Source organism: Saccopteryx bilineata, chromosome 1 (assembly GCF_036850765.1).
Source record: "Saccopteryx bilineata isolate mSacBil1 chromosome 1, mSacBil1_pri_phased_curated, whole genome shotgun sequence".
Taxonomy (NCBI): Eukaryota; Metazoa; Chordata; class Mammalia; order Chiroptera; family Emballonuridae; genus Saccopteryx; species Saccopteryx bilineata.
In genome coordinates, this window is record NC_089490.1 from 49316128 (window position 1) to 49329360 (window position 13233).

At 38.5% G+C, this 13233-nt stretch overlaps 1 protein-coding gene across 4 annotated transcripts in view; it reads right to left on the reverse strand.

Annotated features, from left to right (window-relative positions):
* Positions 1–13233, reverse strand: part of IMPG1 (interphotoreceptor matrix proteoglycan 1) — a 138711-nt gene that overhangs the window by 58161 nt on the left and 67317 nt on the right. The window lies entirely within an intron of this gene.

A 13233-nucleotide genomic window follows, 5' to 3' on the forward strand; every position in this document is an offset into this window, starting at 1 on the left:
AATTAATAGAACAAGGAGCTGGTTCTTTGAAAAGATCAACAAAATTGACAAACCCTTGGCAAGACTTACCAAGGAAAAAAGAGAAAGAACTCATATAAACAAAATCCAAAATGAAAGAGGAGAAATCACCACGGACACCGTAGCTATACAAAGAATTATTGTAGAATACTATGAAAAACTTTATGCCACTAAATTCAACAACCTAGAAGAAATGGATAAATTCCTAGAACAATACAACCTTCCTAGACTGAGTCAAGAAGAAGCAGAAAGCCTAAACAGACCTATCAGTAGAGAAGAAATAGAAAAAACCATTAAAAACCTCCCCAAAAATAAAAGTCCAGGCCCTGACGGCTATACCAGCGAATTTTATCAAACATTCAAAGAAGACTTGGTTCCTATTCTACTCAAAGTCTTCCAAAAAATTGAAGAAGAAGCAATACTTCCAAACACATTTTATGAGGCCAACATAACCCTCATACCAAAACCAGGCAAGGATGGCACAAAAAAAGAAAACTACAGACCAATATCTCTAATGAATACAGATGCTAAAATACTAAACAAAATACTAGCAAATCGAATACAACAACATATTAAAAAAATAATACATCATGATCAAGTGGGATTCATCCCAGAATCTCAAGGATGGTTCAACATACGTAAAACGGTTAATGTAATACACCATATCAACAAAACAAAGAACAAAAACCACATGATCTTATCAATAGACGCAGAAAAGGCTTTCGATAAAATACAACACAATTTTATGTTTAAGACTCTCAACAAAATGGGTATAGAAGGAAAATATCTCAACATGATAAAGGCCATATATGATAAACCATCAGCTAACATCATATTAAATGGCACTAAACTGAAGGCTTTCCCCCTTAAATCAGGAACAAGACAGGGTTGTCCACTCTCTCCACTCTTATTTAATGTGGTACTAGAGGTTCTCGCCACAGCAATCAGACAAGACAAAGAAATAAAAGGCATCCATATCGGAAAAGAAGAAGTAAAGGTATCACTTTTTGCAGATGATATGATCCTATACATCGAAAACCCCAAAGAATCCACAAAAAGACTACTAGAAACAATAAGCCAATACAGTAAGGTCGCAGGATACAAAATTAACATACAGAAGTCAATAGCCTTTCTATATGCCAACAATGAAACAACTGAGAAGGAACTCAAAAGAATAATCCCCTTCACGATTGCAACAAAAAAAATAAAATACTTAGGAATAAACATAACAAAGAATGTAAAGGACTTATATAATGAAAACTATAAACCATTGTTAAGGGAAATCGAAAAAGATATAATGAGATGGAAGAATATACCTTGTTCTTGGCTAGGAAGAATAAATATAATCAAGATGGCTATATTACCCAAAGCAATATACAAATTTAATGCAATTCCCATCAAAATCCCTATGAGATTTTTTAAAGAAATAGAGCAAAAAATCATCAGATTTATATGGAACTATAAAAAACCCCGAATAGCCAAAGCAATCCTAAAGAAAAAGAATGAAGCTGGGGGCATAACAATACCTGACTTCAAACTCTATTATAGGGCCACGACAATCAAAACAGCATGGTATTGGCAGAAAAATAGACACTCAGACCAATGGAACAGAATAGAAAGTCCAGAAATAAAACCACATATATATAGTCAAATAATTTTTGATAAAGGGGCCAACAACACACAATGGAGAAAAGAAAGCCTCTTCAATAAATGGTGCTGGGAAAACTGGAAAGCCACATGCAAAAGAATGAAACTGGACTACAGTCTCTCCCCCTGTACAAAAATTAACTCAAAATGGATCAAAGATCTAAACATAAGACCTGAAACAATTAAGTACATAGAAGAAGACATAGGTACTCAACTCATGGACCTGGGTTTTAAAGAGCATTTTATGAATTTGACTCCAATGGCAAGAGAAGTGAAGGCAAAAATTAATGAATGGGACTACATCAGACTAAGAAGTTTTTGCTCAGCAAGGGAAACTGATAACAAAATAAACAGAAAGCCAACTAAATGGGAAATGATATTTTCAAACAACAGCTCAGATAAGGGCCTAATATCCAAAATATACAAAGAACTCATAAAACTCAACAACAAACAAACAAACAATCCAATAAAAAAATGGGAAGAGGATATGAATAGACACTTCTCCCAGGAAGAAATACAAATGGCCAACAGATATATGAAAAGATGCTCATCTTCTTTAGCTATTAGAGAAATGCAAATCAAAACGGCAATGAGATACCACCTCACACCTGTTCGATTAGCTGTTATTAGCAAGTCAGGTAATAGCAAATGTTGGAGAGGCTGTGGAGAAAAAGGAACCCTCATACACTGTTGGTGGGAATGTAAAGTAGTACAACCATTATGGAAGAAAGTATGGTGGTTCCTCAAAAAACTGAAAATAGAACTACCTTATGACCCAGCAATCCCTCTACTGGGTATATATCCCCAAAACTCAGAAACATTGATACGTAAAGACACATGCAGCCCCATGTTTATTGCAGCATTGTTCACAGTGGCCAGGACATGGAAACAACCAAAAAGCCCATCAATAGATGACTGGATAAAGAAGATGTGGCACATATACACTATGGAATACTACTCAGCCATAAGAAATGATGACTTCGGAACATTTACAGCAAAATGGTGGGATCTTGATAACATGATACGAAGCGAAATAAGTAAATCAGAAAAAAACAGTAACTGTATTATTCCATACGTAGGTGGGACATAATAGTGAAACTAAGAGACATTGATAAGAGTGTGGTGGTTACGGGGGGGAGGGGGGAATGGGAGAGGGATAGGGGGTGGGAGGGGCACAAAGAAAACAAGATAGAAGGTGACAGAGGATAATCTGACTTTGGGTGGTGGGTATTCAACATAATTGAACGACAAGATAACCTGGACTTGTTATCTTTGAATATATGTATCCTGATTTATTGATGTCACCCCATTAAAAAAATAAAATTATGAAAAAAAAAAAAAAAAAAAAAAAAAAATCTGTGCATGAGCCCACATAGAACTGTACTGAATAGGTATGAAACTGGGAGAGTTTTCCTTTAATTTGGAGCAGATTTCACATTTCTGTCGTCTTTTGTTGCTTTCCTGTGACCGGTCAAAAGTGCACCATGACTTACGGACACAATGTACAACTGAAAAACCTGACTAAAATTATTGCATACTTCCACATAAAGACCCAAATCAGTGGTAATTTGTTATCCTCAGAATGAAAATCTGGACTGAGGATCTAAAGAGATCATTATTTTTAAATCTAAATATATGCTCATTCAAAACAAACCAAAAAAACAAACAAACAAAAAAACCCACAAAAAACAAAAAACAACAAACCAAAAAACCAAACCCCACAAGTAGATAAATACAAATGGATATATTTGTTTACCTCTCCACAAATACTTCAGTTTGTTCCACTGCTATAAATGAAGTTTGGTAAGTTTTGTAAATGATGACTTTGGATGATAGTAAGCATTTTATTAAGACTCTTTGGATTATCAGTTGTTTCCACATTCAAAATAGCATGAAGCTAATACACATGCTCTGGCAAGGATTTTACTTAACGTGGCAATACAGAAAACTTGGCAACTACAATGGGGAGTTGTTATTTTTCCATCTCGTTCATTGACAAGCAAGAGACAGAGAAGTAAAAGAAACTGAACATTCTCTTATCACTTGGTTTACTCAATGGTCAAAAGATGCTAAATTCTCTCTGAAATTAATAGGATCTATTTAAGGATGAAAATTTCCTGATATTTACATTTTTTAAGGTCAGGCAGACGATGTGACTGGTCACTTTGAGCAGAAGTGCGTGACAATCACAGAAGTTTGCTCGGTTGCCTGTGCAGACTCCCTTTCTCTGCCGCATGCAATTTGTAACCTACTGATGCCTTTAGAAATGCAGTTTTGCCTTCTCAGAACTTAAACACTAAAAAAAAAAAAAAAAATCATTCATGAGCATTTCCATTTATGTCCCCCAATCCATTTATAAATGCTTTTGCTATTTCCACTTTAGGATTGCTAAGATGTTACTTTCAATGTAAGAGTCGTTGGTTTTTTTTAAAATTCAGATGCTGATCAAATTGTAAAAGTATGATTTTGAACAACAGGACCCAAGGTGATATTTCTTCCTCTTCCTCTTGCAGGTGGCCTTGCATGCTCCTGGCTACTCTCTGGCCTCAAACCATTTGCACAACCATTGCCTCAGACTCTCTGTAAAAGTGGGCAAAAGCGGGGAGGAAATATTTGCCTTTTTACCCAGACTCTGATGTTCCCATGTGTGGTCAAGATAAGGACACGTGAGGCAGAAATCCTGGTAACTATGAACACATCCTGTCCCCATCACCTGAGAAGGGGTAAACAGTGGGAACCGGTAACTGGACGGGGTTAGATGCCACTCTGACCAGTTGGCCTGTGCTACTCTGTGCTTCTCTCCTTGTGGCTCTCTCCTGGGAAATTCTCTGGTCTCATTCCATTTCCTGCACCCTCTTCTTCAACCATGGCTCCTTCCAATTCTACAAATACTACCTATTGTGCTAATAACAAATGCACCTGTTACACAGTGGTTAAGGGCATTCTATCAGGCAACCCTGCTTTCTCTTTGTCCCAGAGGAATCATCAAATTATGATTTGATTCTGCCTGTTCTAGTTCTGGGTTTGTATTTTTTCCCGCTGACCTGATGTATAAAGCACCCTCTGTTTTTTTAAACTGCTATGCTGACTCTTTCAAGACATACTGTGATGGTTAAGTCAATGTGTCAACTTATTTGGGCCACAGTACCCAGATATTTGGTTAAACATTATTCTGGATGTTTCTGTGAAGGTATTTTAAAGATGAAGTTAACATTAAAATCAGTGGACTTTGTGTAAAGCAGATTATATATGTAATCTATCATGTGGGTAGGACTCATCCAATCAACTGAAGTTCTTAATTAAAAAAAAAAATGACTTCCCCAGAGGACATGAAAATTCTGGCAGTAATCTTTTCCCAAGTCTCCAGCCTGCTGGCCCACCCTGCAGATTGTGGACTTGCCAGACTCCACAAATGCATGAGCCATCACTTCTCTCTCTCTCTCTCTCTCTCTCTCTCTCTCTCTCTCTCCACACACACACACACACACACACACACACACACACACACACACCCATATTGGTTCTGTTTTTCTGGAGAACCTTAATACATATACTGAACATTTAACTTACTTCTATGTAAAATTGAATTCATCTCCATGTAAAGTTCCAACCACTTAGGTGGGGTCTTCCCAAATGCATATTAAAAAGTCCCTATTCTCTGAATTGTGCTAATTTTTCAAAGAAAGAGAGAAGAGAAAGGGAGAGAGAAGGAAGAGAGAGAGAGACAGAGAGAGAGAGAGGGAGAGAGATTGAGAGAGAATGTTGCTCATTGTGTTCCATTAGGATTGAAATCCGGGGTGGGAGGGTAGGAAGAAATTTGACTTGGGGGTATTGAGCCTCATGGTGATCCAGACTCTTTGACCCACACTTCTCCTCTATCCTCCATTATCCAAAGTAGTCTCTGGTTTAATTCTCTTGTATCCCTTCTTTCTTCTCATTTCCCTCTGCTCCTTCCTACCCTCATCAATGCCCCCAAAGCTTCACACAAGATGTGGGACAAAATTCCTCACTGTCCTACTTTTTATCCACGAACTGTGGACACACTTTCCTAAGCCCCATTTTTATCACCCCCCTTTATTTCCTAAAAATCAGAACAAACTCCTTTTTTTTTCCTTCACGTTTATAGGTCTCAGATAAAGCAAATAGAGAGTGCACTGTGGTCTAGTGTGAATCTATTTTCTTTTCTCAGGATTGTTTTCTCTGCTTGCTGAACAATGCGAATGTTGTGTTATTATTATAATGAAGAATTCTCCAACTGGAAATTCTAATTTATTCCTAGGTTTTGGAAACATCATAGACACATGTGATGGTGTGTTGTTTTTTGTTTTGTTTTGTTTTGTGTGTGTGTGTATGACTGAGAGAGAGAGAGAGAGAGAGAGAAAGCAGAAAGGAAGGGAGAGAGGTGAGAAACATCAATTTTTCATTGCAGCTCTTTAGTTGTTCATTAATTGCTTTCTCATATGTGCCTTGACGGTGTCTGTGTGTACGTGTGTGTGCTCCAGCAGAGACCCCTTACTCAAGCCAGCAACCTTGGGCTCAAGGCAGCAACCTTGGGCTCAAGGCAGCGACCATGGTGTCATGTCTATGATTCCATGCTCAACCCAGTGACCTCCACACTCAAGCTGTTGAGCAAGCGCTCAAACCAGCGGCCTGGGGTATTTTTTGAACCTGGGTCCTCTGCGTCCCAGTCCGATGCTCCATCCACTGCACCACTGCCTGGTTAGGCTATGCTGGTGCGTTCTTATCCTAAATATGGGATTGCATTTTTGACAGAGATATAGTTCTTCCCATATTTTCTTCATGCAATGTCACCTTAAGCTTTTTTTAAATTTTGTCTTAAGTTTTTTTTCCTAAACACTCTCAACTTTTCACATATAATAACAGTGATATTTTTAAGTTAAGCTTTGTTAAAATTGTCATAATGGCTTTATTTTGAAATGCATTTAAGGATTTATTCATGCAGAGACATTCTTGTCATTAGAGTTGTTTTGCACAACGGGATGATTTAGGGACTAGAGCGCAACAGTTCCACCGAGTGTGAAAGGAAACAGACAGGACAGGTCCAGACAATGTCTGCGGGGACCACAGTGCCCCCTGGTGGAGCACCGTTTTCACTGAGCCAAGGGCTGCAGTGTGCTGGGTTTCTAGCGTCGCATTTCAGCCACAGGGAGTAGCTAACAGACTGTAAATACAAATACAACTGCAGTTGTATTTGCAGTCTGTTAGCCGCCACTCCAAGAAATAAAAGGGGATACAATGCAGGCGCTACATCAAAAGTTAAAAATAAGATAGATGCCCAAACTGAAGTTTAAAACCCAAACCAAACAAAAACCTCAGGGTTGTTGGAATGGAGCCTTGAAATCAGGTTGTGTAGGGGGATCAAGTGCTGATAAGTGCTACTAGCTCCACAGATTGAAAGTAATCTTAGAAATAGTTTCCTAAAGCAGGCCATAAAGAGAAATCCTGAGTCCTTATGAATCATTGTGTTTACCTATTCATGTGGCAGAATTTCCTGTATTTATGACCTCTCTTTTTCTCTTCTCTGTAAAATACAGAGAGAACAATACAAAGCATTGTGAATAATGGGTACTTAACCTTCCTAGTTATGGAAATGTGAGGCAACAAAAATGGGTGAAAGTATTAAAAGTGATCATGTCAAGGATCTGAGAACCAGCAAAGGTTAGCATTTCCTAGGATGTGTTTACTAGTCGTCTGACCATAAAGATAATGGTAATAGGAAGGCAATATCCAGACATCTGAAAGACATGGTCAAGACCAGTTCACTGGCTGAGGGCAGACACTGCGGACACAGGAATGACCTCTTCCCACTAAAGAACCTCTAACACGGGTCAAGAACCTATGGCTTGCGAGCCAGATGTGGCTCTTTTGATGGCTGCATCTGGCTCGCAGACAAATCTTTAATAAAAAATAATAACATTAAAAATATAAAACATTCTCATGTATTACAATCCATTCATTTCCTACCGTTCATGTTCATGGTTGTGGGTGGCTGGAGCCAATCACAGCTGTCCTCTGGGACAACACCAAATTTTTATTGGGTAATGCATAATGTACACAGGTTGTGTGAGGTCAGGAATTAAACTTCCCTCCTTTTAATCAGGTAATCAGCTAGCTAATTGCAGAAACCCTTTTGATGAAGAAGATGGCTAAAAGAAAAAAAGATGAGTAGTATCATACTTTTCAGCAGGAATGGACAGAGGAATTTGCCTTTGTGGAGAGAGCAGGTTCTGCAGTGTGTCTAATATGCAATGATAAAGTTGCATCAATAAAACGGTCAAATATAAAGCGGCACTTCGATACATGCCATACCACATTTGCATCAAAATATCCAGCAGGGGACAGCAGGAAGAAAGCATGTCAAGAGCTACTGTGCAGAGTGCAAGCTAGTCAGCAGCAACTCTGTGTTTGGACCCAACAAGGTGACTGAAATTCGGCTAGCTTTGCTGGTGCTTTAGCAATTGTGAGAAATGGAAAGCCATTCACAGATGGGGAGTATGCCAAAACATTCATGCTTGATGTTGCCAATGAACTTTCTGACAACTTTTCAGATAAAGACAAGATAATCAAATGAATAAAAGACATGCCTCTGTTGGCAAGAACTATTCATAATCATACCATCATGATGGCAAATCAAATTGAGGCAACACAAGTGAAGGACATAAATGCAGCACCATTCTTTTCTCTTGCTTTGGATGAGTCAACAGACATAAGCCATTTATCAGTTTAACGTGATTGCAAGGAATGCTGTCAGTGACACACTATGTGAGGAAAGTCTTCCTGTTTTGTCTATGAAAGAGACAACAAGAGGGGAGGATATATTCGTCTTTCACTGAGTTATTGTACTTTAAAATTGTTGGTCTTACATAAAATGCACACATTTACTTGTTAGTGTTAAACATATTGTATGGCTCTCATGGAATTACATTTTAAAATATGTGGTGTTCTCAACCAAAAAGGTTCCTGACCCCTGATCTAAAATCTATGTGAGTGTGTTCATGTATAGGACAGTGAGTGTCAGAGGAAAGGAAAGATATCATTTCTAGTGACAACTGCTTCTACTCGCTTTTGCAGAAGTGGCAGCATTTATCTTAGAAACACGTGGTCACTGTTCAGGAAAACGTTGGAAGGAGATTAAACAGATGACTACTTTCCATAAAATATTGGATCAGATCCTGGAGGGAGAATGGGGACAAGCTTGGATAATGGACAGTCATTGGGGAGTTTTGAGTGTTTCACAGCAGGTGCAGCAGGGAGGTGGAGAAATTATTTCAATATAGAGCAAAAAGTCAGAACACTTCTTGGGAATTGTCAAATATGCGCAGGGCATTGGATTTCCCAGACTTAAAATTTGAAGGATAGTACTATCCACTTGACATCTAGGTTAAACCTAGAATTACAAAATCTGAGAGTTGGAATGACTTCAATGTACTTTTCACCATTCTCTGAGCATTGTACAGGCTGTTCTACGGATGGAGTGTGATTGTGAGTCTTTGCTGAATGGCCTGCCTCGAGATCACATACTCCTTGAGGGCCTCTCTGAGTAATTTTTATAAGCATCATACTCTTGTTAGGAAAACTTACTCTTTGGTCCTTGATTTAGAAGTACAAGGAGGAAAAGGCAAAAATATTGACCACAGTGGCTTAATGTTCTAGCTGAGTTTTTCTTGTACATCTGTCCAAGTCTTACTATTATCGTTTTTTTTTTTTTCTGAAGTAGAGCATTTTAAATAATACCTTTGTCAGACCCTTCTGGTTGAGAGTCAGGACATGAACAATTTTTTTTTTGTCTAGGAGAGTGACTTATTGCATATTTCTTTCACTTCTTGCCTACATATTAATCAGTGTGATAGTTAATACGTCATGTGCAGTGGAACTGATTACAGTTCTTCATTTTGACAAAAGTATTCACCAGTAAGGACTATCACCTTACATGTTAGGCTGTCTTTGTAGCAGCCTGAGGAGTGACACAGGGAGTGGCATACCCTCCAGGAGTTTACAGGTCGAGACCCAAAACACTGATGCACCCAAAAATGTAACAAGGAGGTATAAAACCCCAAGCTTGTGCCAGACATTGTGTTCAGTGTCCTGAGGAATAAGAACACACTTTCACTTCAGAAATTCGGTCTGCAACAAATCCCAGACATGCGTACTAATAATTCCAATACCAAGTGGTAAATGTCTGTTGGAGGTTTGTATACCTCTTTGTTATAGAGTCAGGGAACAGATGTAATTATGTCTTTTCAGGGAGGAGGTAGGGAAAGTTACACAGAGGAGGTGGCACGTTAGCTGGAACTTAAAGTGTGAGTAGGAGGTCATCAGGGTAGAAAAATGGAAGAATATAATGGGCATGAGGAAAAATAATTTGTGCGAAGGCATGAATGTGGATGACATGTGTTGGCAATGGTGAGTGGTATGATCAGAATAGATAGCTGACTACTTACTGTCTCTGGACCATTTCATTGGCTCTGTCTGAGCTTCTTAGTCGGTAGAGCAAAAAGGGAAATAATTAAATTATTCCCATCAACTCTGACTTTCATGGAGGTATTATGATACAAATTCATTTGTTTACTCCCTCAACTCATTCAATGTATATTAACTGCTTCTCTAGTATATGCCAAGCATCTGACTGGATACCAATGATATGGCAATAAATAGACACAGAGTCCTTGACCTAATGGAATATTAACAGCTGGATTCTCTACCACGTTCATTCAATTTAGTTCCTCTGACTGATTTCCTTTCAATGGAGTCAAGGGCTGAGGTGAGATGAGGAAAAGTCAGAAATGTGTGGTGATTTAACATATTACTTACATGGGCGATGTGGTGGCTAATTTTATGTGTCAAGTTGACTGGGCTATGGGTCACCCAGATCTTTGACTAAACGTTATTCATTGTGTGACCATGAGGGTGTTTCTGGATGAGATTAACATTTGAATTGGTAGACTAAATAAAGCGAATTACCCTCCCTATTGTAGGTGGAACTCATACAGTCTGATGGAGGCCTGAACAGGACAAAAAAGGCTGAGTAAGGGAGCATTCACTCTCTTTGACTGTCTTTGAGTTGGGACATGATCTCCTGCCTGTGGACTAGAACTCAACTGGGACGTACACTGTCAGCTCTCCTGAATCTCCAGCTTGCTGACTGCAGATCTGGGGACATCTCAGTCTCTCTAACCATGTGAGCCAATCCTTCATACTAAATCTCTCTATATATGTATAAAATCTTTCATTGGTCCCGTTTCTCTGGAGTAGCCAGATGAATATAAGGGAATAAAAAAGCAAAACAACAGTTGCTAGCAGAATAGTTCTGCCTAAAGTCTGCTTCTTCGCCACTTAAAATGTTGCAATTTATTAAGGCTGACACCTTAAAATGTCTAGCAAGTGGGAAAGTCTGTAATTGTGAGGAAGAAGATTAAAGAGCTGCTCTTTTGATAGATCAGATGATCATTCTAATGAGCATAAAGAAAAATGTATTGCTGCCTACACACACCTAAAACAAACTAAACCAAACCAAAACACAAAAAAATTTCTATCCTAATGATTTCATACCATATTTATTTATTCATTCATTCATTCATTCATTCATTCATTCATTCATTCATTCATTTTAGAGGAGAGAGAGAGAAAGGGGGGAGGAGCAGGAAGCATCAACTCCCATATGTGCCTTGACCAGGCAAGCCCAGGGTTTTGAACCGGCGACCTCAGCAATACTATATTTAAAAAAAACAAATTGGATGCATGTTATGTGGACTGAATATTGAGTTTCTTATATAGTTTTGGTTCTCATTTATATGAAACAGGAATAATTTTAACAGATAAATGGCTCTGCAAAAAAGAATAGTTTGGGGTAAATTGCCCTAAAATATTAATAATAGAAGATCTCAAAATTCTATACAAGATATCAATTCATTTAGTGTTAGAGAGGCATATTTTACAAGTACTTTATCTCAGGGGTTAACTACTACATTAAACTACTTAAGCTGAGAGATTTCTCTGAGTACTTGACTGAGATTTTAATGGCTTGGTGAGCGTTTAGTGACACTAACCTTAAAAATATTCCAGGCTAGCCCAAGGTTGCTGGCTTGGGCAAGGGATCACTAGCTCAGCTCGAGTTCCCCAGTCAAAGCACATATGAGAAAGCAATCGATGAACAACTAAGGTGCTGCAACAAAGAATTGACGAGTCTCATCTTTCTCCCTTCCTGTCTGCTTGTCCCTCTCTCTTTCTCACACACACACACACAAAAAAAAAAATAAAAAAAAAATTCCAGGATGAAATTACCTCGGTAATTCCATGGTGCAGACCTGTGCAGTCCTAGTCGCCCTTTACCTGTGGACTGGTGAGACCCAGAGCTGTTTCTATGAGGGAGGGAAGCTCAGTCTTGTCTAGCGTGTTCTCCTCCCTCTCATTTCCATGTATATAAGGGGAATGCCTTTTTTCAAGAACTTTTCCTAGTTAAGGTCTTCATTTCATTAAGATATATCTTTTCTATCCCCAGTTGGTCTAATTATGAAAGCATGTGGATCTGCCTTTAATTGGCAACAGAGTATTTGCACTCCAGGCTCAGGTCAGCAAATCCAGTGCTTTCTGGTCAATACTAATCAAAAGCTCAGTTATGAGATATAATACTTATTTATAGAACATTGATGGAAGGTTATGCAGCACATTCATTCCTCTAGATACTCTAAAATCAGTCCCTGAAGGCGGACTGTCAGAACCTAGACCTCGGAGAACTACTGGAAACTGGGCTCTGGCATTCATTACACATCTCTGGTGAGGGTCTTAACGGAAACAGCTGACTGGTTTTTACAGCAGAGAGGTTGATGCAGACAGGACATGTTTGCCATAACCCAGACTCTTGTCCTTATGCGGACTCATAGGAGAAATGCTTTCTCCTAAGCAATGACCATGTTGAAAGCCTGCAGATTCTAAATGACATAACTTGTGTTTTCCTCATGGCTTGATCTGCTAAGAAACTCAGAGCCAAATCCATGAACCACCTAAAGCAAATTTGAAGAGCTTGATGATGTTAATTTTGTACACAGTTTTCCCTACCAAGTCATCTGATTTGTAAAAAGACATAGTGAGATGACACATAGAATTAGCCATTTTAAAGTGAACTATTCAGTAACTGTAAATTAGCAAATTCACAATGTTGTGCAACCACCACCTTTATTTAGTTCCAAATCTTTTTATTTTTGTTTTATTTTTCTTCCAAGACTTTAAAATCTCACTGTATGTTATGCATGTCTATCAATCAGCACAATTTTTTTAAAATGAGGTTGTATTTTAATAAGCAAATTGTAAAATAAAAATCTAGCGACCAGCCGCAGTGCAGGAGACTGAGGAGTACACAGGGAGTAGGAGGACCGAGGAGAAGTCATTTTGTGAGAACCAAATGATAGAGTTTCAAGATAATTGTGTTAATTAGTGTCACCTTAATGAATTCAACAAAAAACAATGTTTCAAGAAGGGAGTGGTTAACAGGAGCCATACACCAGAAATGTCATGTTAAATGAAGATAGGAATCAGTTGCTAAATTGATTA